At 41.9% G+C, this 23283-nt stretch overlaps 1 long non-coding RNA gene across 1 annotated transcript in view; it reads right to left on the bottom strand.

Annotated features, from left to right (window-relative positions):
- Nucleotides 1–294: 294 nt before the first annotated feature.
- The window catches only part of LOC122794774, a 286504-nt gene continuing 263515 nt past the window's right edge, over nt 295–23283 (bottom strand). The window contains exon 3 of the long non-coding RNA XR_006363695.1: nt 295–356. This is a non-coding gene — a long non-coding RNA (uncharacterized LOC122794774). The remainder of the gene's footprint in view (nt 357–23283) is intronic.

Genomic DNA, 23283 nt, shown 5'->3' with positions numbered 1-23283 from the left:
ATTTCATAGAAAATAAGAGAAGTTTTCATGAAAGTGAAGTGGTAGGGAAATGACAGAAAGACACTGGTAATCAATGTGTGCATTTTTGGCACTGGCAAGAGAACTAATGGAGTCGGACAGAGTCAGCTGACTCAAGGAGAACCCAACCAGGTGAAAAGGATGACTTAAGCATCATAACATGTGATCAATATTATTAACTTTTCATCAATACCGTCATGCAGGATTTAATTATCTAAAAAGGCAAAGACAACTATCCATTAAGAAGGTGGTTACTTCTGTTGTAACAACTGACTCTTACCTTCTATATACTGCTTCTTTTTAATTTGAATAGGCTGCTTTGGAATGGACTGGATGTTCTGCAATTTAAATTAAAAATAAAGATGCACATGTTATAAACAATGCTGAGAAAAAAGCTAAATGCAGCATGATATGCCATTACATGCTTACATACTCATGCATTGTAATTCGAAAGACAGAAAATACTTGAATTCATGATTAATACAGGTAAAGAGTGCACAAACAAAACAAGATAAAAGGATACTTTGTGTGCAGAATTGTCCAGCTTGCAGGTTTTCATATAATTAGGTGTGTTTCATGATACAAATTCTCAACAGAGAGTAAAAAGAGGCATTAAGTACATTTCTATACTTCACAGCAAACTAATGTAAAATAACCAAATAAAAGCATTGACAGTGGGTACCACAAACGTGGATGTTGTTCAGCATGCAACTGTCAGCAAATATCAAGGAGTATTTGTAGAGTAAATAGCAGTGCAATTATGCTCCAAAAAATAAATAGGAGAAACTTGTTAAGCACATCTAAGCAATGCTAAGCTCAGATCTATTGTGAGGGATTAACAGTGGCCAGTGCTAGCCAGCAAAGAAGAGTGACAGAAAATAAAACCCGCTTTAAAAGCTATCAAACTTTGTTTGCTCTGCCACACTTATAAACAGAACTGTGTCAAAATTAAGTGTCCAACAGCTTTTAAGGTTCTTTGTTATTCTTAGGGACACTTCATTTCTGCTTGCTGTCTGTTTGACTGCACTAAATGACTGTTTCAGCTTTCACAAAACACTGTGTACTCCAACAGCTTTTTTTTCTCTTCTTTTTCAGTAACTGATAGTACATGAAAGAGATAAAGCTCCATGCACTGCACAGAAGTATGATCAGATCTCATGGATAATAATTCTAATTATGTGTTCTCAACATAGATGCCAAGATTCACCACTTGTGCTTTGCTCTAAAGGTGAATTCTTGGCATCTAGATCTTAAACATATAATATGCTAATTACTATCAAAGACTCTATCATAATCCTCTATGTTATGCACCCTTCAGTATGATACACAGTGGCCACTAGTGGAAGCACTGTTTTGTTTTGTTTTTTTGTTTTTTTTCCATTTGTACAACTAAACTTTTTATTATTATCATAAATGTATTAGTAGCACCAGTTTTAGGTATATAACCATTGAGCCTGCAGTGGGATGCCATTTGAATGTGCTGCATTTAGTTATCCTTGCTGGAATGGTGTATATACTGGGGTCTATATTATGTTGTCCGAACACGTCTTCATCGACACATAAACAGCGAAAACATGTAACAGCGAATGGCCACTTCAGCGATTTTTTTCCCTGGGGAAAAATCGTTTGGCCAAAAAAAAACAAAAACAAACTTTCAAACCCTACAAAGTGGGTAACTAAATATATCAACTCCGAGATTGCATTACAGTGAGGAAAACGGCAAATCCCCAATGATGGCCAAGCAATTTTTTTCCCCGTAGGAAAAAAGTCACTGAAGTGGCCATTCACTGTTACATGTTTTTGCTGTTTATGTGTCAATGAAGACATGTTCGATCAACACGTCTTTCGACAACATAATATAGACCCTATATACTGTACTTGATTGAGCTATGGGACAGCTTGGCTTATCTGTTATATTTTGACATGTGCAAAGGCATTTTTTTCACCAATTTACTTGTTTACTATGTAGCTGTTAATTTATGTTCCCTTCTCCCCTTTCTGTAACCGGTTTCCATTTGGGATACACTGAAGAATTTTTCTGCTATGGCAAACTTGTCTTCAGTGCTCATGTCAGCTAAAATTTGTTGAGGCCAAAACTTTTGTGAACTGATGGACCTACTGTTTGGAGTCTAAGCTCCTAGTATTGGAATTGTTTAGTGCTGGATGGTCAAACTCAGCATGGCAGCTATGAGGTGATGAGTTGTACTGCCATAGTGGAGGCTGAGCTTTTATCTCTAGTTGGATCCCTTATTGGAATGTGAATTCCTTGCAAATTATTGGAAAGAGAAGTTACTTGTAGCTTAACCTTAATGATCTGAATTCACAAGTTGCCTACATGTGTATTTTCTAATAGTATTTGTGGCTGTTCTCCGTTAAGCAGCCATCTTTGTTTCTTAGATGGTATATTTGTATATATTATGCTTCATTTACAGGTAAGTGAACCAGAGCACTAGGGCTCCTTTGTCTGCTATGTTATGTCAAGAGAAACTGACTCCCGACTGTGCATTTATTTGGTTATTTGGGACCAGAATTTGAACATCAAGTAGGCATTTATTTTGCTAAACTAATAGTTTGGGTTGCTTAGGCTGCTTATTTCCTGTTGCACTTAAGAGGTATAGCCTCAAAAGCTGTATAGAAATTTACATGGTTATTCTGTTAAGGATTTTACTTTGCGCAGCTTGGTAAACTCAATGGTTCTCTAATGATGCTGTCTTTAAATGGAACCCCCTGTTCCTCCTGTAAACAAATCAGAGCTATGTCAATTCTAGGAGCTGAGGCCTAGCAAATGTATAATTTGTGAGAGCAGCTAGAAAGAACAGTGAAGACAATGTGATTTTAGAAACTGATGTCACTTTTCAGATGATGGAATCTGCATTTATAATGCCTTTCTTTTGTGAATTAAACATGACAATAATAGTACTGAGTGATGTTAAAATATAATAGTTATTACTAAAATGCAAATGTGAGAAGAATAGCAAGTAACTAATTTATGGGAAAAATTCTAAATATGTTGTCTTGATATGCCTATTGCTTCTAGTAAACAGATAGACTGCAGATACAATACCAACAAGGGTTGCCATCTATCCATTTTTCCAGACTATTAGGAAATCAGAATGATTTTCTGGTAGTCCAGAAAACACAGAACAAACTTTGGTATTCTGTTTAGCAACATAAACAGAATGCCAGAGTTTAAGTGGGAGAGTGAATGTTTTCTTCTCCCTGTGTCAGTCCTAACCTTTTTGCATTAGCAATGCTTTTTTAAAAAAAAAGTCAGACCAAGTTAGAAATTTAACTTTTCAAAAAGGAGAAAAGTATTACTAATGCAATGTGGTGAGGTCCAAGATGGGAAAAAGAAGACGTTCCACCTCCCACTAACTTGACCATTTACAACATAAAATAGACATTGAGGCAGATGGAGTGGTTGGAGAAAAGGGAGGAGAGGGGAGTGGTTATGGGCACTGCAAGAGTTGTGGCTTCACTCTGTTTTTTTTTTTGCCACAGTAAAAGGTGGCAACCTTAGTACCCAGGTTTCACAAAAATTTTCAAAATAAATAGATATAAGTTTCATTCAAACATCCACATCTAGAAACTATAGGATGCATAAGTGGCTTAGATAGATCCTTATGCACCTTAGGTAAGCCATAAAGTATAGGTATAGTTGGTTGTAGTACAGAAAAATCTTCAAAAGAATTCGAAGCAAGATAAGAACCCAAAACTAAATCATATATAGTGCTCCTAACCTTAGAAATAATATCATCTATCTCACTATCAACTAAAGATTTTTTTACCATCTGGAAGTATTATAATATCATAATTTTTCTTAAAGGCATTCAATGCTATGCACTCTTGTTTGTGAGATAAATTAAAATATTTTTACAGCTATTATGCAGAAATGTTTTATATATATATATATATATATATATATATATATATATACACACACACACACACACACACACACACACACACACACACACACACACACACACACACACACACACACACATATCAGCTTCACATTTGTTCAAAAATGCAAGCACAATTGGTGGATAAATGGGAATAAAAGTACTTGTTTTTTTTTAAAGTGTGCAAGTCCTATTTGTGTCAGTGTTCGAAAAAAGAAGTTTCAAACATATATTGTGTGTAAACAACCTCAATTCAGTGAGAACTTCTACTAAGTCATCTTTATGAGCAGAAATAAAGGATAAAGCTATCTCCAAAACATTCAGTTCAAGTGCCATGAGATTACATGAAAACAAATTAAATACCAGACTCAAGTGTTACCATTCCTTGTTATAGTGCTCTTTTCTATCTGTTGGTGTCTCATTCCCCTCACATCTCTTTATACATAAGAGACATACAATCAAAGCTAAGTTGCAGATTTAACTTCTGCAGGTCCTTCAGCAATTCAGAATACCAATTCCCATATAATGGCATATTAAGTATAGGTAAACCTCAAGGTGCAAAACGTTAATTCAAATAAGTCTCAAAGCATAATAGCCTATGCCAGTGAATTCATTTGTACTGTTGAACCTTGCTTTCAAAACCAGAAATTTAAGTAGAAATACTTACCACAGGAAAAGTAGATGCTAAGATTCAAGTAGGGTAGTCTCCATTTGCAACATTCATATCACCAAGGGAATTCCCATTAACATTCAATAATTTAGATAGCAAATTATCAGAACTTTGTGTTGGAACATTAGAAAACAAACTGGGACTGTAGTCCAATTCATTTACAGGACATGCCATGTCTCAGGTATCACAAAACAACAGTAACCAAAGAAATGACAATAATTCCAGAGAAATATTTTTTCACTAATTAAGAAATCAATAAAAATAAATAGAAAAAAACATAGCTTATAAAATTTAATAATAATAATGATACACAAGCTTTCATGTTCAGTAATGGTTCATCAGGTTTAAAAGGGATCTCAAACAACATATGTTTGACTAACAATTAATTAATCAATTTAACCAATTAATGATGTAATCCATGTAGCTTCAGCACTGGTTTTAAAGAACAGGACTCATTTAACCCTGGTTCAACCACTGCATTCAAGCACAGTATCCAGTTATATTCATAATATTCAGTTAAATTAATAACATCACCTCTTTGTATAGTAGTGGTAACAGTCTGCAATTCACTAAATTTAAATCTATGTGCCTCTCCTCTCTCAGAAACATGCTTAGCTAAAATAGTAAGAATGCTTTTCCTAACATTATACAGATGGTGTGAGATTCTCTGTTTAAAATTTCTACTCGTCTTGCCAACATAAAAAGCTGCACACTGCTTAAAGGTTACAATATATACCAAGTTTAAAGATTGACAATTTGCAATATGTTAAAAACAATAAACTTTACCAGTTACTGTGTGCTTAAGAGAACACAATGTCCAGTACTGCATAGTAATAGTGCTCTTAATACTGATATGGATCATAGGATCATAGGAGGTTACTAGGCTACTGGCCCTGAGGCCTTTATAAGCCTAGCCAAGAGTTTAGCCCATGTTTAGACAAATTAGCACCCAGTGCTCCTGTCCAGCAGGGACATGGGTGGAATCCCAGGGGTATATTTTCTGTTTCTCATCCAGTTATCCAGGTTGCACTTAAAAAGGGGGTAAAGAGGTACTCTGCTTGATGTGGACAGGGAGTCTATTCCATAGATGAGGGAGACTCTGGGACACAAATGTGTCCCGCCAGCAAGTCCTGTTGATGTCACAGACCAGGTTGAGGCTACGTGTGGGGTTACTCGTGTGGAGCTTGAATTGCAGATATGCAGCAGTCCCATCAGGGTGGGGTCCATGATCGCCTTGTATGCGGGACAGAGGTCACCTCTGAGCAGTCTGTATAAAACTGAGTAGAGGGATAGAGCTTTTAGCCTATCTGTGTATGGTAGATGTTTGAGGTCCTGGATTCTCCGGATGAGGAACCTCTGTGGTCTCTCCAGCTGCTGCATGTGCTTTGCAAGGTACATGCCAAAAGGTGCACTGTACTCAATAATGGGCCTTATAAGGGAAGAATACAGGGATGCTATGACCGCCTTGTTCCTGGATGAAATACCCTTACTTAAGAGGTGGGCCATGTAGAAGGCTTTCTGTACCACAGAAGCAACATGGTGGTCAAAAGTCAGGTTACTATCAACCTGGGTGCCCAAATCCCTCACTACTGATTGCATGCTCAGTACGTTGTTATTAATGTGATAATTTGTGGGGACGTCACTCTCCCCAAAGGGGATGATGATGCATTTTTTGGTATTCAGCTTTAGGCCATGTTTCTGGCACCAGTCATTTGTCTGAGTGAGACCCTCTTGGAGGATGTCTACATCACTAGGGGAACTGATGAAAGCACCCAGCTTGCAGTCATCTGCAAACTTGGTCAGCCATAGCACACTGGTTTTGGCCTGTACTTTACAAAAGTATATCCCAAACAACAGAGGCCCCAGGACCAAACCCTGGAGTATGCCGCTTGTTAAGGGTCTACTGCTTGAGGTGGCTTCCCCTATTTTGATTATGTGGGTTCTATCAGTGAGCCAGTTTGCTACCCATCTGGTAACATATGGATTGATGCCTAGTTGAGAGAGTTTATCTATTACACCCGAGTGGGGAATAGTATCAAAGGCTTTGGCCAGATCAAGGTAGGCGGTGTGCACAGTCTTCCCCTCATCCATGGCTTTGGTGACTTTCTCAAAGAAGTCGACCAAATTTAGCAGACATGACCTCCACTTGACGAAGCAAAACTATGTGGGATCAAGTGTTTGGAGGTTGCCAATATCCTTGTTAATGAGGTCCATGAAAATCTGGTCTATGGCCTTGCAGATCAGGCTAGTTAGGCTGATGGGTCTATAATTTCCTGGATTGGCGAACGCTTCACCTTTGTGTAAAGTGATGACAGTGGCTGCCCTCCACTCAGCTGGGATGAAGCCAGTACTCAGGCTTTGGAGAAGATATTTGGCACTTTTCCTTGACTGATCTGTAATTGCTGTCAATATACTGACAGTATATGCTCATTTTTATTTTTACTGATTTCTAATTAGTTAAAGTTATTTCTCTGGAATTACTGTTACTGCTTTTCTCTACCCACTTTCTGATTAGAGATATCCCACAACCCTAATGGAAGAGGGAGGAGTTGTACTATTAGACATGCAAACTATATGCCAATTAGCAGTCTAGATTTTTTCCAAACACCTTTATTGAATTATCACTTGTGTCTAGATTTTTAGCCAGATGTACCTAATTTTCAAAAGCCTTTCCAGATTTTTGATGCATGCAGGTTACATACACATAAACATATATATATATATATATATATATATATATATATATATATATATATATACACAAAGATACATATGAAATTTAAAAAATATATATATTTTCAAGCACTAGGCAAAGAGACGCTATGTTTCTACATAGTTTTTGTAGTAAAGAATTATACTACAGTAATACACCCCCGCCCTACACAGACACACACACACACACACACACACACACACACACACACACACACACACACACTGTGCAGGCAGTCTTTCATTCTTCTGAATCATTTACATAACCTAAGTTAATCACAGCTGTTTAAATCATTACTGGCACTTGTGCAATCATATTTTTGACCTGCAGGAACTGAACTTGACAGACTTTAGCATTTTCTCACTAAGATAAAAAAGGCATTTCTTTCTTGAGCTACCCAGGCTCTCTTTTCTGTTTCATACAGACTCTTGAGATCTGACCACTGTCAAGCCTACAAAGACTTGATGGATCCAGTTCTATGTGAATGCCTGCACATTCACAAAACTAATAACATCCACAACACCTGGTCAAGAGATGTAAGTTTCTACAGAAACATAAATAGGACCTGCTGGTGAGGCAGAAACATATCAGAGAAAATAAATAGTTTTATGGAAAATACTTCCTTTGAATGTAAAGCAAAATAGCTCCCTGACCCTCTTTAAGCATAACCTGAATGAGTGGATAGGCAATTGTAAATACATCCTGGGTATGAATCTGAAAATCTCCCCGAAACAGGTCAAACTAAGTTTAAATTAGTCATGAAAATGGGTTCCTATAATTGGGGTATTGTGGCTAGACTGCTAATGGTCATCTGGATCAACATTCTACTACTGACCAAGAGGTTTACCTCACTTTGTTGAAAGCCCACTTCATAGAAAATCAGTTCATCAACACTGAAAATATCGAAACGCACTTCATCAAAGCAATGGAATCCTGCTAAGTAACTTGTTGTGCCAGATGGTAAACTTTGCCCTTTTCTCAACTGTAGTGCGATCTCAGAGTTGGTATATTTAGTTAGGGTATTGGGGGGTGTGGGAGATACTCCTGGCATGTTCATCCAACATCATGTTGACCCAAGGTCATCAGGGAGCTCAATGGAACTGGTGGCAAGGGGGACAATGTTACTGGTGATAAGGACACAAAGACCACACCATGGATGGGTGTGTTAGCACATTTCTGTTCATGGGTGTCATCCTGGGTCTAGATATTGGATTGCACAGGCAGAGGAGCTGTGTCAGCAGAAAGGTGTGGGGATGTGGCCATCCCTTTGCCCAAGTCTACCACTGGCACTGTGATTCGTGATTGTATTGGGATTCTGGTGCCATCATCAATGAAGCCAAATGCATGGGCACAGTTGCATCAGTTCTCTGTTATAACACAACCACTGCTTAGAACTCTCACGTTTACTATTTTTTTCATTGCTGCAACTTGATCAGAAAGTTCCGACAGTCTATGGGGAACAGTTTATTTATCTGATTTATTTTGCCAGCTCTTCTGTTGGTCTGGCTTAGACAACAACCTCTGTCACTTTATTTTCATTTTCAGAAACCATCTGTTTCAGTTTTCTGTTGATTCTCTCTACTTAGAGCCAGCACCACTTGGCTTCTTGGCAGTACTACATTTTCAGTCACTGCACATATTTTTAGATTCTTGACTTCCTCTTTTAAGCATATTAAGTGTCTTTGTATCTTTAACTGTTCTAAAATTATAGTACCAGCATTTTTCTTCAGTGTCTAAATAATACATTATTTGTTACAGCTATCATTGTACTTTCACACTGAAATGGCCATTCTCAATCAATGTTCTGACCGTTCCTTGCAGAGCTGTAAATCTCTAGGAGAGTACCCTATTCCTTTCTTTTTACACAGTCTGACTTTGTAGCAAGGTGATTTGTATCATCACAATGTTTCCTTATTATTGCTTGTTTGTTTCTTGTTGCAGACTGGTTGTTTCTTGCTGGGCAGTAGCACTGTTGCAGAGGGCTTCTAGTAGTTTTTTTTTCATTTGCTTACTTGTCTGTGGTAACAACACACTCTTGCTTATGTCAGCCATTGTACTTTATACAAGTCTCTATCTCACAGACAATTTTATTAACAAAAAGTTATTTTCAAACCAACCCTTTCCACAGCCACGAGATCCTCTTTTGAAGCAAGAACAAATCCCATACTGGCACAAGAGTTCTCTTTATGCAGATGTAGCAGTTCCTAAATGTTAACAACACAATATTCAGGAAGGAATGCCTTTTACTTATGCTTTCATTATGGGTTAACATGGTTTCTTAACACTGTTCATTAGAAATGAGAAGTTATGTACCTACCATAACGTTCCATGTTAGTTGTCTTCCCTTGCCTTCTTTCTTGCTGGATGGGGTTCGGAGCCGATCCTCGGCTCCGACTCGGCCACTTACTAAAGCTCGAGAGCTAATTTTACCGGCTCGAGACAACCCTATATCCCATTATGCTAGGCGATAACTACCCAGATCTCGTTTGGTAGCTAAGGAAAATTATGCAATATAGTCCTCCAACTGGAGAGGAGGAGGAAGGGGGAAAAAATTTCTCGAAAGAGACCAATCTGATCTAGTGACAGTAGTAGCTAATTAGCTGGAAAAGTTGGATCAGGACTCTTCAAGGAAGAGGAACAATCTTCTCGGTCTGACCAGGCTAGGGGGATGGTGGGCGGGACGCAAGAAAGAAGGCGAGAGAAGACAACTAACATGGAACGTTATGGTAGGCACATAACTTCTCAATGTTAAGTTGTCAATCTCGCCTTTATTCTTGCTGGATGGGACCGCGTCCCTAGTACCTTTATCCTGGGTGGCTCAATGGAACAGACTCTTGAGAACGGTGGAACCAAAATTTGCTCTGTTTCTGGAGGCCAAGTCCAATTTGTAATGTGAAACAAAGGTATGAGGAGAGGCCCATGTGGCTGTTGCACAAATAGTGTCTATTGGAAGTCTAGCCTGAAAAGCTGTAGATGTAGCTAGTACTCTAGTTGAATGGGCTTTTGGCCTAGAAGTCAACTCTTTACCTCTGAGTTGATAAATGCATGCAATCACAGAAGACAGCCACCTAGATAGGGTTACCTTGGATACCGGAAGGCCTTTCCTGTTCTCTGCATACAATAAAAACAGTTGATCAGATTTCCTAAATTGTTTGGTTCTGTCCAAATAATATCGGAGTTGGCGGTGAACATCGAGATAATGTAGTTTTTGCTCTGCTCTATTAGTATAATTTGGGAAAAAAACTGGAAGATCAATAGATTGATTTAAGTTCGTCTGTGATGCCACTTTGGGTAAGAAAGACAGATTAGTCCTTAGAGAAACTCTGTCTTTGTGGAAGACTAAGTAGGGAGGACGAATGCAGAGGGCATGAAGCTCAGATATTCTCCTGGCAGAAGTAATGGCGACTAGGAAGAGTGTCTTCCAGGAAAGAAATTTCACTGAACAGGTAGCCGCAGGTTCAAAGGGGGGAAGAATCAAGGATGTTAAGACTAAATTTAGATCCCACTGTGGTGGGGGTTCTCTAATCGGAGGCTTAAGTAAAAATACACCTCTAAGGCATGCCTTGCAAAGTTTATGGGACATGATGTTGTGGTCCGACAAGCCTATATGAAAATTGGAAATGGCTGCCAACTGAACTTTTACTGTGGAGGAAGAAGATCCTGAGTGAAATATTTCAGCTAGGAAGTCCAAGACCGAATAAATCGGAGCAGTAAAGGGATCTATATTCCTAGCTTTTGCCCAGAAGGAGAAACGTTGCCATTTACTAGTGTAAATCCTTCTGGTGGAAGATTTAAGGGAAGCTACTATGATATCCCGGACGGGATTAGAAATCATAGGAAGCCTGGCTAAGGATGGAAGTGGAGCAGCCAAGCAGTGAGGTTGAGCGAAGGTATGGATTGGTGCAACTGCCCCGACTGGTGGGTCAGAAGATCTGGAACCGGGTCCAGATGCCATGGCTGTACCAAAAGATAACGATGCAGGAACGGAAACCATATCTGTCGAGGCCAATAAGGGGCAATGAGAATCATCTTGGCTCTCAAGGCAGTTGCTTTCTGAATTACTTGACGTATTAGAGGAATAGGTGGAAAAGCATAGAGAAGTCCCCGGGGCCAGTCTTGGATTAGAGCGTCTCTGGGGGGATGGCCTGGAAGGGGGAAGAGGGAGAAGAAGTCGGGGCATTTGCTGTTTTGAGGCATAGCAACAAGATCGCAGCAAGGAAGGCCCCACTTCTGAAAAATCTCTTCCGTCACAGATTGTTTGAGAGACCACTCGTGAGGCATGAGAATAGCTCTGCTCAACCTGTCCGCTATGATGTTGGACTTCCCGGAGATATGCATTGCTATCAGAAACCGCTGAGAAGAGATTGCCCACTGCCAAAGTCTGAGTGCCTCTCGACACAGGGGATAGGACTTGGTTCCGCCCTGCTTGTTGATATACCACACTATGGGCATATTGTCCGTCTGGATTGCAACAGTCCCCAGGGGAAGAGAGTCGAGGAGGGCTTGCAACGTTAAAAGCACTGCTCTCATCTCCAGGACATTTATATGCAGGTGGCATTCGAAAGGTTGCCAAGTGCCATGGACCATCCTGCCCTGATAATGCCCCCCCCCACCCGATCAGGGAGGCGTCCGATGTAACCATGGCGACCAGGGCGGGAGGAACAAAGGGTCTGCCTTGATGGACTTGAGGGGACAATATCCACCAGGACAGATGCCTTTTGCAAATTGGAGTTATCATGATCCTGTGATGCATAGGGAGTCATTGAAAGGACCATTGGGCGAACAGCATCCACTGTAGGAGACGCATGTAAAAGCGGGCAAGGGGAAGAAGTGTTATGGCGGCCGCCATAAGACCCAATACTTTCAGGGCATACCTGGCCTGAATTTTGTCACTCTGGAGAAGAACATGGATGTGGTTTTGAATATCCAAGATCCTTTGATTTGTTAACTTTGCTGAAAGTTGCACGGTGTCCAAATTGGCGCCTATAAAGGTAACAGATTGACAAGGCGACAAGGCAGATTTTTTGAAATTTATAGAGATTCCTAGCCCTCTGCAAATGTGAATGGTGTAATCTCTGGCTTGGAGAAGTTGATGCCTGGTGGTGGCAGTGAGGAGCCAGTCGTCTAGATATGGAAACACCTGGAATCCTTGACGTCTCAGGTGAGCCGTAACCGCTGCCATACACTTGGTGAACACTCTGGGGGCTGTAGTGAGCCCAAAGGGCAGGGCTCTGAATTGGTAATGACTGGCCCCAAGCCGAAAGCGGAGAAACCTTCTGGAGCGCCTGTGAATTTTGATGTGATAGTACGCATCCTGAAGGTCCACCGAGCACATCCAATTGTCCTTTCCCAGAAAGGGTAGACTGGACTGTAGCGTGACCATCCGGAATCTTGTTCTCTTTACAAACTTGTTTAGTTTGCTGAGATCTAATATTGGTCTCCAGTCCCCTGTCTTTTTTGGTACTAAAAAGAACCTTGAGTAGATTCCGGATGCTATTTGGTCTGCTGGGACTGGCTGGATGGCTCTTTTTGCTATCAGTTTTGATATCTCTGGTACTGCTAGTTCCCTTAGACTGGGTGGAACGTCTGGAAGGGTTCCCTTTTGCTGAATTGGGGTTTGGATAAAGGGAATTTTGTAACCCTCGGATATGATCGACTGTACCCATTTGTCTTGAGTAAGGGAAAGCCAGGCTTTTGGGTACAGCGATAATCTTTCCCCGACTCCCTCTGAAGGTGGACAATCGGACAACATCTCAGGGATGCTGGAAGGGTTTGTAAGAGAGAGGCACCCTGCTACCCTGATTCTGCGGACCCCCTCTGCCCCTAGGGCGGCGTCTGTTGTTGTTACCCCCTCTGCCTCTGGGGGTAAACTGACCTCGTGCGTCAGGCGTGACTCCTTGAGATTTGCAGAACCACATTTTCCCTCCCTTCTGACCCTTTGGGTAAGGTCTTGAAGGGGTGGAGAAACGGACTCCTACGGCAGAAAGAGTCTTGCCATCTTGTTCGCATCTAGTCAAGGTGTCTTTCACTTGAGGTCCGAACAAGGTCGAACCATCAAAAGGAGAATTCGTGTAGGACGCCTTGAAGGGGTCTGCAAAATTACAAAGCTGCATCCAGGAGTGACGCCTTAAAGCCACTCCTGTGCCTGCGGCCCTACTCGCTCCATCGGCTGAATATGAAATGAGCCGCATGGAGGAGTTAACAATAGAGTTTAGGGTTCCTAGCTGTGAGTTAATTTTATCCTGGGACCCAGCAGCTGACGCATCCTGTAAAACTTCTCCCAACTCTTTGAGAACATCTCTCTGAAGGTGGGTGAAGTGACACAAGTAGTTCAGCGACCGCATGACAAAGGTCGCCGAAGAAAAAATCCGCTTGCCATACCTATCCATAGTCCTAGAATCCTTGTTAGGAGGATGGATAGATACTGAAGGATCAGCTAGTTCCTTCTTGGTGGCTGCAGCCACCACCATGGCATCAACTGGGACACCTTTTGTCAAAAATTGCCTATCAGGTGGGGCCGTAATGAATTTAGAAGGCCTCCGAGGGGTGGGTTCCACCGAATCCGGAGCCATCCACGCCTTCCGAGCCACCACGTCCATAAGAGGGTCGAAAGGCGGAGACACCCAGGAGGTGGAGGGTCGAGAACCAAACGCCTCCAGGTATACCGACTCATCCTCGGAAGGATTAAGGGAAGGCCAGTTCCCCCTCTGCTTAAGGATTTCAAGGATGTCTGAGAAAGAGACATCCTCAGAGGGGGACCTTGGGGATCCCTCCGACTCATCCAAGTCGGTATCGGATGTAATAGACTCGGGGGAGTCTAGATGTTTCCTCTTACATGTCCTCTTACGCGGAGGCTCACCTGACGGGTCAGGAGAAGCCTCGGAAGAGGAAGATATTCCCAGTGGGGAAACCTGAGGCGTTGGATCTCTGGGTCCGGGAGCAAGAGAGTGGGAAGAGACGTCAGCAGGCACTGTAGTGGGAGGAGCTGATGGAACTGACCGTTGACTAAGCCCTGGGGCTAGCACACTCCTCATCACCTCGAAGGCTCCCCCATCAGAGAGGCCAGAAGGCTCCTGCTCCGAAGAGATAGGAACCCCAGGCCGCACCGACAGGGAGGGCTCTGAGGCTGATGTCAGGGCCGAGCTCACCAGCGCCGAAGCTCCGAGAGGGAGAATGGGGTCGGACAAGGGTCCGATGCCACTCGCCCCCTCGGAGCCGATGAGAGAGACCAGACGCCCAGATCCCTCCAACGAAGGCATCAAGGAGGAGATCGGAGCAGAGGACGATGGAGCCAAAGGGGGAGGTATCGGCTCCGACGCCACAACAGTCACGGCTCCGAGGAGCTCCGGCTCCGAACTCTGAATGAGAGTCGAAGGAGGAATAATAGGTGGATGTGTAATAGTTACCGTCTGATGAGACGGGCTATGGAGCATTTGGGCCAATGCCTGAGACTTTAATAGCCTGCTCACCACTCTCTCAAGGTCGTGGTCAGAAAGCCTGGACGACTGAGAAGATCGGCTCCGATGGCTCCGCTCCGAGAGCAGGGGTGATCTCGGAGCCGAATGGATAGACTCCAACGAAGGGGATCTTGATCTCTTTCTGGAGGTGGGTGGAGCCGAAGGAGCCGAGGATACGTCGGCTCCAGTCGGAGCCGACAGTGAGTGCATAGATTCAGTGGTATCGGCGCCGGGTGGAGCCGATACTGGAAGCTGTGATACAGAAGGATCGGCTCCGGACGGAGCCGATCTCGTCACAGAAGGCGAACCAGTAGCCGATGGCTTGGAACTTGGAGCCGAAGGCTTTGCTGGCTTCGAGGGCTTCCCCGGAGCAGACTTAGTCGGGGAGCTCTCAGGCTTTAATAAGCCCCTCAGTATTAGTTTATTTCTGCGCTCCTGCAGGACTCTTGGGCTGAAGGCGTGGCAGACAGAACATGAGTCCTGCAGGTGCAGAGGTCCCAGGCAGTAAACACAACAAGTGTGACTGTCTGTCAGAGACATTTTCTGACAGCACGAGTCACATTTCTTGAAGCCTGAGACCTTTGTGTCCTTCGACATAACGGTGTCGAGGGAGCACCAAGTAACACAAACACGCACAAAAAAAAACACCCAATCCCAATAAAAAAATAAAACAGGGATACTAACACACCCAAACACCACACAGAATCCCTGACAAAAAATTAGGAAAGGGGGAGGCTTAAGGCCTAACCTAGGGGAAGGGATAAATAACTGTGGATAAAGGGAACCACTAACGGGGATAGGGTTTAAAATCTAACCGTTAACAGTTAAGACAATAAAAGGAGTGACTAAAACAAAAGGGAGTGACTAAAAGTCTGAAAAATTGAAAACTTACCAGGAGCCGGTAAAAATGCACCTCGCAAGCGAAAGCGGCAAACGAGATCTGGGTAGTTATCGCCTAGCATCATGGGATATAGGGTTGCCTCAAGCCGGTAAAATTAGCTCTCGAGCTTTAGTAAGTGGCCGAGTCGGAGCCGAGGATCGGCTCCGAACCCCATCCAGCAAGAATGAAGGCGAGATTGACAACTTAACATGTATCAGTTTCAGACAGGATTCAGTGGAACTTACTGCTGTAAAAAGTTCCAATATTTGTAAAGGATATCTTTTTACACATTTTATATTACTCTTTCTTTTGCTTTTTTTTCCCTGCAGGCTGGCTTACACCTCCATAAACAGTGATTTCAAATTTAATGCAACAAAGTCTTCTCCAATTGGCTTTTGTTGTCAGTGCACTCCAGTACTCCCACACATATTTATGCTCAGACAACAATACAAGTTTAAAACCAAATGTTCCTATACATAAAGCATTTATTTACTTTAACATTTACCTTCAGTTAAAATATAGCTCCACATTTTTTCTTCAGGTGTGGTGAGTGAGAGATCTTTTTCAGTACGCTCTGCCTCATTATGTTTAAAAATGCTTTTCAGCAATTCCACAATTTTTAAGCAATATTTCAGCACAATGTCTTTAGGCACACTTCTGGCAAATACATATACAACTGTATAACATCTTTTCCAGTCTTATAAAAGCATACTTGCTCATTGGTGCTTACCCAAGCAACACTTGTGATAAACCTTCTCTCTTTCTCTAGGGAATGAGTACCCCACCCCATTTTCAGTACACGCTGAATAACTTAAATTCACTTTGTCTAATTATATTACCTTTAGGATCATTTTTATCTGCTTCAGACAACATATGTGATATACCACAAGAGAATGTTAGCTCAAATAGCTTCCATTTCCTTAGATTTTTATATATTTATCTGGACCAAAGACTTTAGGTAATGCACTTTCATACTCCTAGTTTCCTGAGACGTGTGTGCATTTATTATGACCCAATACTTCAGATAGTATACTTTCATCATGCTGCATAACTGTTCACATACTTTCATCACAAGAACCTAGCATTTTCTTTTAATTACACCTTCTAAATGCACCCATTTAGCATAGTGCATAAAAAGGAAGAAATATGCTCTGTCATAATCAAGAAAAAAACATTTTTAATATGAAGAAACAGATGGTTTGCTCTGACAAAATTCATATTTTGCTTTACCCAAATACATCAGAGTTCACTGTGACTTTCACTAGTCTTTCAAACTATTTAAAAGTTAAATTCACAGTGTTTTTGTGCACGACATTCTGTGCCCAGGTACACGGATCTCTGTTACCTTTTGAAGGTTTCTGAAGACTTTCTTCTTTTCTTTTCTTTTGATAATACTTCATGCATTTAGTTGGATCTCCTTGCTAAAACCAAAAGTAGTCTTTCATTCTGTGATTCTGACTCTGACTCTCTCTTCTCTCTCTCTCTCTGAGACTGCAGAGGGTTCTACATCAAGTAACCCAGCACCTCAAAAGTACATGATGTCCATGATGGAGGACTCTAGTAAACACATTATCTGTGAAAACAAAACATCACCTAAACTAAGGAGGAACCCTACACCAACACCCACAGCCCAGTGAAACAACTCCTATATAACAGGGCTACAGAAAAGTAATGGGTAACATAACTTGGGCAGGTGTCCTCTGGATCTATGTTACTGATATTACTGTAAAACAAACAAGTCATGCTTGTACAGCTACTTCAGAGAGTAACTACTGTTCAGACATACCCACCTAGGGCATCTCCAACAGATATCTACAGTGCCATGTGCAAATTGGTACTGATATCTACCACCCCACCATGATAGCATTACTATTTGGATTCCCTGTTGAAATGTCAGGAACTCCTCTGACTCCGTCAAAGGTGGTTCTGTCAGCACACCCCCTCATGTGGCCCTCTGCTGTTGCTGTGCTAGGTGAGCTGCCTTAGTGCACACTGTGGCAATCATATTAATGGTCTTAGTTCCGATTTTGGCCATTCACAGCACTGATGTCATGTATAATATCCTTCTAGATATATGCATGGAAGGCCTGGTCAAATCTCTCATGGTGAAGCATCCTTCAGTCATGCTGATGGAGGGTATGTAGCAGGATCTCACTCTCTGTATGGCAGAATTTACTTTTCTGGCATTTCCCACCTTCAGGCAATTGCAACTGCAAAGAAATATGCATGTGAGATGTTGGAAGATCTCATATGGTATATCTCTCTTTCACCTAGAAATGGACAGTGTTGGCAAGACCCATCTTCCACTGCTACAGGTATGGGGGATTACCCATATATACATCTAGAATACTTGTAGATAGGCTATGTGTACTGTTTGTCTGACTGTTTTATAGACATTTGGCAGGGGTATCAAAATATCCTGAGGTGGGCATACAGTGCACCAGGCTCACACATATGACTGTATGTGGGACATCTCCTGCCATCTATATGTGCATAGGCCACACAAGCATATTTCCACCATTTACTCTTTGAAGGACTACATTTGTCACATAAATCTTGGTAAACCGCCTCCGCTTGTGGAGGTGGCATAGACCCAATACAGGATATGACTGCCAATAATTAGACACCCCCTGCCAGTAGAAAACACTTGACTTATAATGTTTAGTGTATTCAGGACCACTGCACAATCACCTATTATAGGATAAAGAAGATTACTCATGTATATCTCATGGGTAGACATGGGCTTACAACAATCCATTCCACAAGATGTGAATGCAATCACCTCGCACTGTACATAGACATTCTCCTACACAGTGTAGCCCCCCCAAACACACACACACACACACACACACACACACACACACACACACACACACACACACACACACACACACACACACACACACACACACGCTCACACAACACACACCAAATGAAGTTGTATAGACTATACAAAGAATGTCCTGACACAGATGTAGGAAGGGCATGATCCAAACCTCTACACTGGCTATGGACTACACATCCCCTACAGTGATGTCTGACTGAGGCAAGTACAGGTGGTCGTTGACAAACTCCTTGGATCCATGTCCAACAAATGAATTTACTCACTAATACTTTAATCATCCATAACCATACGGTACTATTGCAGACACTTTCCCCACATCTGCAATTCACTGAAGGGGTGTATAGGATGTAGGGGTACAGTGGATGAATAAGACCACCCTTGAAGAATGTTAAAGAAAAGGCCACTCATTACATCTCTGGAATGTAATAGATGTCTTCCCAACATACGCAGCCCATAGCACTAGACTCACAGCAACTGTATCAATATTCCCAGCATCACAACAAGTAATACTCCTACTTATAGGGCACCTACAATATACTACACACTTGACAGACGTAACTCTTCCAAAGGGGATAGTACAGCATTACTGCAACAGCTAAGGATTTAATTATCTGCAAACAGAACACCTCATAACACTTCCATATCAACATTCATTGGATAAAACACGCAGTCTTTGGCCTACAGGTTGGACTGTTACATGCAGAGTATACAAAGACACAGACCTCAGAAAGTACACCTGTAAAAGTAAACTTACCATAAGATTTGATGTTTGAATGATCATTGCTGCAGAAGCCTTAGCTATATGGGTTATATCCTTTCAAGGCTTGGCCAGCTTCCAAAGCTTAACAGCACCTTCCACATGCCCAAACCACTACCAACTCAAGCAAAGCTGAAGAAAAAAATGGGTTTGGGCACCAAGCCCTTCAGGGCTCTCATGCCAACTGAGAGAAGAAGGCTAGAGTCCAGAAAGAGGTCAATGCTAGGAAAATAAAACAAAAAAGGTCTCTCCCTGGCAACAAAAATATAAAACAAAAAGGGGAACGGATTGGTTAATTCAGCAATGATCATTTGAACATATACTTTTATGATAAGTTTAAGTACACAACCATACTATGCTCATCATTTGATCACTGTTGCAGTAGTCTTAGCTCTATCAGTAGAGCTACTATGGCTTACACTGACAGGGAGGAGGAAGGATTAGGGTTCAGGAGTCCCTAGAGACTGGTCCTAGCAAAGCCTACTCTATACCTGGAGAAGTAATCTAGTTTGTAGTACTTTGTAAAGTACGTGCAGAGGACCAAGTTGCTGTTTCTAGAGTGCTTCTAGAATCTACTTCCTTCCAAAAAGCCACAGATGAAGCCAATGTCATTTCAGACTGAGCCTTGACTCTCCTGGAATTACCTTATTATGATGGGTATAACAAAGGCTAACAGCATGACAAATAATTTGGAAACATTCTGTTTCCCATAGACTTTTCTTACCTTCACAAGAAATAAATAGCTGATCAGAGTTTCTGAATGTTTTAGATCTGTAAAGATAAAATCTGAGTTGTCTCCAGACATCCAAAGAATCCTCTCTCCCTCATTGTTAGGTTCCGGAAATCAAACAGGGAGATGGTTAGTTTAGCTCACAGTAAACTTGGATACCATGTTAAGCATAAAAGAAGGATTATCTCTTTAGAAAGTCCTATCTTTGTGGAAAACAAGAAAAGGCTGGTCCACCATAAGAGTTTGCAACTCATATATTCTTCTCCAGAAGTAAGAGCAATCTGCAGAACTTTTTTTCATGTTAAGAACTTCAAATCAGCCTGATGATTGAAATGAAAAAAAATATTTTTTCTAAAACAAAGTTGAGATCCCAAGGGGGCGCCACACGTTTTCTAGAAGGCCTGTTATGTAACATCCCATTGAAAAACATTTCAAAATGGGAATGCATTAAAAGAGGAGAATCCATGGGCAGACATGCTGAAATGGCTGACAAATATACCTTGATAGAGAAGTAAGAAAGGCCAGATGATAATAACTCACACAACTATTGTAGAACCAGAGAAATACTAGCTTTTACAGGGTTCTTGTTTCTCTTTTTGCACCAACTAGAAAATAATTTCTATTTGCTAATATATGATTTTCCCGAAGCAGGTAGTTAGTGTGACGCCTGTGCACTGGCCTCAATCCTCACCACTAACACCAGTGAGGGTTATCCACATAGGGAAGGATAACAAATATACACACAGTACAGTACAAATTCCCTTAAGAGCACATAGAGATCACAGTCAGTCTGGGGCTGGTTTCTCCCTTTCTCTCCAGATCCCCAATATGACTCCCCACCGGCACAGCTATAGGGTCCAGATCCCAGCCTAATGGGCAAGCTAAAACCTCCAGCACCCTCTCTGTCCAACCAGTGCTTCGTATCTCTGCCCAAGTAGCTCAAACACACACATGCGCACACACACATGCACACACACACACACACACACACACACACACACACACACACACACACACACACACAGACACACCCACACACACACACACACACACGCACACTTTGAGATATCAGTTATGCACAAACACACAAACACTCCTGGGAAAGGCTGGCACAGATTCTCCAGCTGTGCCCCCCTTTCTGCCTAGTCTAAAAGGTAGTACCAGCTGCCACCACCCACTAATATCAGCTACTAAAAAGGCCCTTAACAAAGGGTGTCCAGTTATTACTGTGCAATATTATTATCCAAATGGTAAGTGCAACTGAACAGTCAAGGTTTATTTGGAGTGACTTGGACAGTATCACTATATACATGCAATGTGTTCTAGAACTTAAATTATCTCTACACAAAACAGCCACAGTTGAAAGGTTTAAAAATATTTAATAATAAATAAAAATGCAAGACAATACTTCTTACTACACAGTGCTACACAAGAGTTCAGAGATCACAGAGAAATGCATAAAATAATACAGTAGAAAAGTTCTGACATCAATACAGAAGAAAAACTAATCTAATCTTCCTATTTCCTAGCTATATCTAAGAGAAAACACAGTTCTAAAATAAACTTACATATACAACATAGGTAGTGCTGGTGAGTTGGATGTTCTCAAGACAAATGCTGAATGCTCTCTGATTCTCTCTCTTTAAATTGAAAACACAGTGCTACTTCACATTACATCATTCTTAACAATTTTCTGTTTTCCCAGGCTAACAGAAACTCAAAGGTTAATGGCCCTTTTGATCTTGCAGCTGGTCAAGAAGCCAGAGCAATAAAATAAATTATACATGTAAATTCTAGCCATTAACTCTGGCCTCAAAACAATAGGAAGAATTCCTTCATTTAGATATCTCATCTCCGAGTTTTGACATCAAACAATTACACAATGCTGAACCTATCAGCCTTCCGACAGCAGAGTGCACTATTGTTACATTTTTGCAGTTTCACATTTAACAGCATTTTCTTCCATTTATGAGAACAAGTCTGTGGCTTATATTAATATTTACAAATGTCAGAATAATCTACAAAATTCTATCTGGCTAGGCTGGCAGCCTTCACCTATCTTCACATATCTTCCCCCTGGAGAACTCAAGCTAGTTTTTCAAATGACCCTTGAAAAACATTGCTTGAGAGGGTTAGGTATGTCTGAGTATACCTTACCCCATTCCCTGTCTTGGGAGCCCATCTGCGTTGGCATTGCTAATCCCATTGTGGTGCTGCACTGACATATATGCTTGCAACCCTAGGCTCCATCTTAGCAACTTGGCATTTTACTGGCTGGCTCTGTGTAACCATGTTAGGGGATTGTGGTCTGTAACTACAGTGAATTTTCTTCCATACAGATAAGGCTGAAGTTTCTGCAGTGCCCACACTATGGCTAGACATTCCTTTTCTACAGCTGCATCACATTCATCACTGGGTTGGAGCCTACGACTGAGATAAACCAGTGGGTGCTCGTCTCCCTCTGAAGAAATCTGGTTAAGTACAGCCCCCTCCCCATGGTTCGAAGCATCCACATGCACAACAAATTATTTGCTGTAATCTGGACTGGCTAACACAGGGGGGTCCTCCCAAAGCTTTGTTAAGCTTCTGGAATGCCTGCTCACATGCTGGGGTCCACACAACCTTATCTGGCCTGTTTTCCTTGTCAGGTCTGTGAGGGGAGCAGCTATGGTACTATAACTGGGGATGAACTTTCTGTAGTACCCTGCTGTCCCTAAGAATGCCTTCACCAACTTTTTGGTAACAAGTGCAGGCCATGCCTGAATGGCTTCTACTTTGGCAGGTTCTGGCCTGATTTTACCACTCCCCACTCTATGTCCCAGGTAGGAGACTACCCACCTGACATACCCACCTCACATTTGTTGGGCTTACTGGTCAACCCTGCCCTCTGTAGTCTGCCCAGCACCTCCCTGACATGTTGAAGGTGTTCTTGCCAGGAATGGCTGTAGATGGCAATATCATCTAGGTAAGCAAGGGCAAACCATCTTGCTCCTCCCAGGATGTGCTCTACCATCCACTGGAAAGTCACTGGGGCATGTTTCATCCCAAAGGGCATCTTTGTGAACTCATACAAGGCAAAAGGAGTAAAAAAGGCTGACCTCTCTCTAGCACTGGGAGTCAAGGGCACCTGCCAATAACCATTAGTAAGATCAATGGTTGTAAGATACGTAGCCTCACCCAGCTGCTCTAGGGCATCATCTGTCCTAGGCATGGGGTAAGCATCTGACTCTGTGTGACTATTTAATTTCCTGTAGTCCACACAGAACCTGGTGCTGACATCCTTCTGTGGCAGGAGCACCACTGAGAGG

Source organism: Protopterus annectens, chromosome 2.part1 (genome assembly GCF_019279795.1).
Source record: "Protopterus annectens isolate FY-2018-M chromosome 2.part1, PAN1.0, whole genome shotgun sequence".
Lineage (NCBI taxonomy): Eukaryota > Metazoa > Chordata > Ceratodontiformes > Protopteridae > Protopterus > Protopterus annectens.
The sequence above is the reverse complement of the archived record's forward strand: the minus strand, read 5'-3'. Positions and strand labels throughout refer to the sequence as shown.